This window comes from Bombus impatiens, unplaced genomic scaffold, assembly GCF_000188095.3.
Source record: "Bombus impatiens unplaced genomic scaffold, BIMP_2.2 scf_0548, whole genome shotgun sequence".
Lineage (NCBI taxonomy): Eukaryota > Metazoa > Arthropoda > Insecta > Hymenoptera > Apidae > Bombus > Bombus impatiens.
The window spans coordinates 677176-682966 of NT_176967.1; the positions used below are offsets into that span (position 1 = coordinate 677176).

General features: G+C 51.6%; 1 protein-coding gene across 3 annotated transcripts in view; it reads right to left on the reverse strand.

The window, feature by feature from the left end:
- Window positions 1-5769, reverse strand: part of LOC100743152 — a 240125-nt gene extending 234356 nt beyond the window's left edge. For all 3 annotated transcript variants that reach the window (XM_024369253.2, XM_024369251.2, XM_033321977.1), the window contains exon 1: window positions 3907-5769. The gene's annotated coding sequence lies outside the window, so the exon portion shown is untranslated. The remainder of the gene's footprint in view (window positions 1-3906) is intronic.
- Between the last annotated feature and the right edge of the window lie 22 nt (window positions 5770-5791).

Consider the following 5791-nt stretch of genomic DNA (forward strand, 5'->3'; position numbering starts at 1 on the left):
AAATGATCGCGCGAGTCGAGCGACGGAAAAGAGTCTGCGAAGGAACGCGTCCGAGTGTATGGAAGAAAGAAAGATGGAAGGAACGTGGTCGGCGAATCGCCAAGAGCGAGGAAAACGATGGCGGAAAGGAAGAATAAAGGCGAGGAAAGTTGACTCGTAAAGAGGAAGGGTGAAGGGAGCGGAGAGGCAAAGGAGATCGCTGCTAGGCTGTCGCGACCAGACGAGCCAGCCTCGAGATCCGAAGTTAAAGTTTTCTCGGTGATGACCGGGCCATCGCGGCACCGTCGATAGAACAGGGAAGGAGCGTTTTACGATAAAACTGCTCGGATCCAATTTATCTGACGCGCCACGCAGCAAGAACTGGGTCGCTTCCGGGCCATCGTTCCCTCCCATTTTTCCGTCGGGCTTCCCTTTCGTACGTTGGCTCGCCGCTCGTTCCAGCGGATATATTCCGCGACTGGTTCTCCGCTAATGGCAGACGCCACGCTGCTTTCCATCGCGGGATATTTAATTGCACGCTGTCCGAAATCGAAAATCAACAGCCCAAATTACTTCTTTCCTGTTCGTTTTTCTACTTTTCTTTCTCCTTCTTTTCGAACGAATGCCCGCTCGTGCCGATCCTCTTTTTCGGGAATTTTCTCTGTCAAGGAATTTGCTGCCGCTTCGCCAGATACGCGGTAGCTGGAATTTTCAACGTAATTCGTTCGCGCGACCTAACTTCCACCTCTTACAAGTGGATATCGTTAGTGGATATTGCCATATACACGATTCCGCCAATATTCATTTTGCTCGCCATGGCGTTCCGCCAGGAGCGTTTCCCGCGAGCTCGGTTATTCTGCCGGTTGAAATCGAAGCCCGATAGCGTGTCGTTCGAACAGCGATCGTTATCGTGTCTCGGGGACGCGAGCTACCGTGAAATCTCTGCGTGAAGCCCGAAGAGACTCGTTTTCCCTCCGTAAGCGAATTTTCTTTAACGGCGCGGATGGAAGTACGATCAGAAGCACCGCGTGTCCCATTATATTCGCCGTTACGCGGATATCTAATTAATTCGTTTCTTTCGACGGCGCGTTAAAAAACCGTTGACGAGAAGGATGCGCGATAAAGCAATGATTTATGCGGTAACTTAGCGTTTGAACTCGCGGAGAGTCCACGGAGGCAGTATGAAATTACGACGGCAACGGTAGGAAGCTCGGATGACGTTGACTAATATCAGAGGTGGGAAGCTTTTGATTAAGAGCGTCTTTACACCTTGCCGCGACCTCGGGGCGGATCAACGGCCGAGCGAGCCGAGTAACAACCAGCGGACACTTGGATAGCCGCGCTTAAGTGGAAACCGTTTATTTCTCAGATTTTCCCTGCAATCCGTGGCGAGCCGACGATGAAAAATTTGATGAATTTAGCGTCGACGGGACCAGAGCGAATAGGTGAGCCGGAAGGGAAAATACGCGCAGTGTCGGCAGATCGTGTTCGATATCGCAACAGAGTGGAGTTTTGATGGAACCGTGAGCCGAGAATTAGTAAGTCACACGCGACGAGCCTATTTACATGTTTCTTTACACGGCCACGGAATTTTAAGCGATCGTTCCCCTCGTGTGCGAAGGACTCGCGTGGGTGTCGCTGTCTCCTATTTACCCGCCCGGGAAAATTCGAATACTAACGAGCGCGTTACGCAAATACGTTCGAAAGTGTGAATCGATTCCGAGAAAGATCCGACGAAAATAGGACGCGTCGGTTAATTAACGCCAATGCGTACGTAAGCGTTTACGTTGGAAAGTGTAAAACCGAGCGCCGGATTCAAATAATTTATAGTAGCATTACGTGCCGCAAATAAAGACGATACGCAAAACGCGAGTGAAATCGCGTTCGATTATCGTTTGTCTGCTAATTAGTCTGGCGCAAGCTGCACACCGCTTTGTGTCTGTCGTGTCTATCGCGAAATTAATTTCTGCCGGTCGAATGTCTCGAAAAATTGCACGGTTTGCGGAAAGCAGCGGCGGAATCACGCCACGGGAAACGCATTATCCAAATCGAACGGGCTGCCGTGGAACGCGGCACGCGCTTTAGGTGACTTCTAATTAATTATTTCGCAGTTGCCGGCCACGCTATCACGCTGACAGCCGCACGGATAAACAATTATCGAGCGCTCTAACGAGTACCGAGTTCTTTGGCAAAGCTACGCGTTCCCTTGTCGTTCGCCACGCGTCTCTTTCTTCCTTCCTTTTCGTCGAGCTGTATTTCCATTTGATTTCGTCGCGTTGCTCAGTGTCGCGTCGCTGAACCGTAATATCACGAGGATACCGAATCTTTCGAACACGATCGTTACGAGATACCTTAACGAATTCCACGACGTTTCCCCCGGCGGCAATCAGAGCGCCGTTCTCGTTAAAGTTGCCCGATCGAAATACGTTTAAAGATGTCTTTAATCGTCGCCCCTTATCACGCTACAGTTCTACAAAGTTTCCGCGTACGGTCTGGGTGCCGCGAACCCGGTCTCATCGGGGACGGACAAGTATTTATGTCGGTGCTCGTCCGCACGCACTTAAACCATACGATATCTACGTAATTCGGGTCCGCCTAATGGAGATAAGCCAGAACGTACGGCGCGGTTTTCTCGGATGGCGTAATGAGCGAAGACACGAGGTCCTTAATAATGCGCTCGAACCGTTTCCTCGTGGTCTTTGCCTCTCTGCCTCTCGCTCTCTGTTTCTCTCTTGCGCGCCTGGTATCTGGTCTTTTCCCTGTCTGGCCCCCCGGCGGCGCACGACGGACGCAGGTGCACCGGAATTGCCAGACCGACTCGCAAAATCTGAGCCTCTCTACGGCTTTACGACCGGCTAAAGCCACCCTCTTCGCGCCACCAGCGTAAAGTTACTAAGTACTCGAGGGAGATTCGATAACCTCTTTAGAGCGACATCGGTGACGAAATAATTAATCGTCGTTGCCGCAGGAGATCGGTCAGGAGAGTTAAACTTGATTCGAGAGGCATCAGCCTCTCGCGATCATCGAGCTTAACGATACGAGTAAACGGAATAATTTGCTAAGAATAATTCTCTTGGGAATAAGTTGGTCGCGTGGGAAGACGAAGCGCAAGACGAGGAGCGGGGAAAATCAAACCTGTTTGAAGAGCGAAACGCAAACGTATTTCCTGGAAAGTACCCATAACCGAGAGAGAGTCCCGGTCCCCGCGGAATACGAATTAGTCGGAGATATATTGTAAATACGAAAGTACTCCCTGGTTTGATGTTCTCGAAATTATTAATTACCGGCAACTTCGCTGCGCGGGAAGTTTTCGTTTGATCATCCAAGTTAAGCTGCGTTAGACACGGTTAGCGCTTAGGTGGTTACTTGCCTATAAACGTTATACGCGGTGCATCGCCGTTTCGCATCACGTCCTGCGTGTATATTCGATCGTCGAATGACCACGGCTCTCCTTGTGGCTTGTTAATTTCGAAATAAAAAAATAAAATAGAAAAGAAGAAGAAAAAATAGGAGAAGGGAAAAGACTAACCTCCCGTGCAATTCCGAAGAGCAATCAACGGGGTTCGTTCAACTTCAAAGAACACGCGAGAATGGTTAAATTGCAGGATGAAATGCGAGATACGGCTCGGGTTAAAGGAAAGAATAACGCAGAGCTATTACGGGGGCGATACTCTGGAAAGTCTGACGGTCGTCGAGGGTTAGAAAGTAATAGACCGAGAAATTCCTCGGAGACGAGCGAAAGGTCGCCAAGTCAGCCAGCTAGCGCATAAAGAAATTTTTGCTTCGGGCTTCGCCGGCATTTCCCGTGAGAGTCTGTTCCCCGTCCCATTCCCCCTTCCTTTTCCGATTCTTCTCTAGGCATGGCTATGGTGCGCGCCTACAGCCAATCTTGTCCGCTAATAAAGTACGTACGTCGCAGCGACTTACCTTTCGATCCTGGACGGAAGCCCCGTTTGTCACGATTGCGCTGCCAGCATTCTTCGCTGTGACAGTTGGCGTGTCCACTTTTCCCCTTGGCTGACTTTCGTTCGTTCTCTATGGGATCTCGCGACGTATCGTTCGGTGAACAACGTGCGTGCAACCGTCAAGTTCAGGGTTGCCGACGTTTCCACGGAAAACCAGCGACGGACAGCGGGTTCCCTTTCCTCTATTCTCGACCACGTAATCCGGTTCGTTTTCCGAAAGTGTCTCTTCGTTCCTTTACTTTGAACTTCTCCAAGATTCAAGGTCTTCCCCTAACTCGTTCCGCTATTCTCATCGCGTTTCTTTCTTCCTCGATTCGGAACAGAAAACCTTCGCCGACTTTGCACAGCGGATCAGACGCGTTCCATTCTCCAGGATTTCTATCTTAGCTCGACGATCTCCAGGTTGATCGTCGAAGGGTCGTACGAATCGTCGTTGCTTTTACATGGGACAACGGTCGAGAAAAACGCGTGCAGCGGTCAGACCCGTTAATCGATCCTCGTTACTCGGTAGCTCGATCGTCGTTCCACTGGATCCGCTGATCGAAAGCAGATCTCGCTACCTCTCGCCAATCCCTTCCCTTTCTTCTTGCCCGTTCGTCTAACTCTAGGCTGGTCCGTCGACTACGGCGATTTTATTGCGTCGAGAGGATGCAACGTGGCCAGACGATCGGTCGATGTTCGATAAGGCGCTAATGCGCTAATTGGCAGCCGAACACCGCGTATCCTGTCGCTCGAGTTAATTATATTTAATTGTCGGGCCATTAATCGTATCTTTAATTACCCACTGCGCGCTACGTACGGCGTGCCTCGAATGTCGTGCGAGTTGTACGTCGAAATCTCAACGATCCGAACTGGATCGATCGAATTCACCGTTCGACGGGCCCCACGATCGGCTGCGAGCGAGGACGAAAATCGTGAGAGATCGGCGACGACGACGGACGATCAGGCGATTTGATCCCTTAAAGGTAAAAGGGAAAGAAGAAAGGCAAAGCTACTCGTTTGCTCTTCGACGCTCCCGGTCTCTTCGACAACGGTCTCTTACGGTTCTCCGATGCGCTTCAGCGGTTTCCCGAGAGGATCGTTCTTTCTCCTCAAAAGAGTTTCGCAGACGGGGAAGGAGCGCGAGCTCCACGAAGGGTCGTCCACTTTCTTCTCCTTAGGGTGGCGAGATCCTTTTTCCACGGATTCACCACCGTCCCTCCGGGCCGCTACCGCTCCCAACGCAAAGTTCCCTTATTACTGGGATCGATCGGTCACTTTTTCTCTTCCACGCTCGCTCCTCGTCCGTCGGAAAAAGGTCGCGCAAGATCCCCGCTAGCTTTATCTATCGCTTTGCCAGGCTGTCTTCGTTAACCCGGAACAGAGAGGCGTGGATCCGCGAAATCGCCACAGTCGAGTTCCCACCTAACGAACTCCAGGCCACTACGCTCTGTTTTGGTAACAGGCGCGCTTTCCACGCCGCTGCACAGTCTCTGGTTCGCTGGTACGAACGAACGGCAGATATGGTTCGGTCGAAAGCCGCGTCAAATTACGCCAGTCGAACCTGTCCCCGGGATTTCCAACATCTCGTCGCGCGATGGGTCTCGCGGAACGAAATCGAAACCGTGTTTATCGGCGATCGTAATCGAACGATGCAACAACGGAACACGAGGTTTCCAGAGATTCACGAGTCCAGCGAGCTGTCGAGGGCCACGCGATCGGCCGGTCAGAGCGGTTGTTGTCGCGACGAAAGTGTTGGCGAACACGAATGCCAAAGGTAAGCTCACCGAGAGAGGAGGTGATCCCGCAACGAAGCGGGTTCTCGGCACGACTGAGAGGCTCGAACCTCGGCGACGAGAGCCACCCCC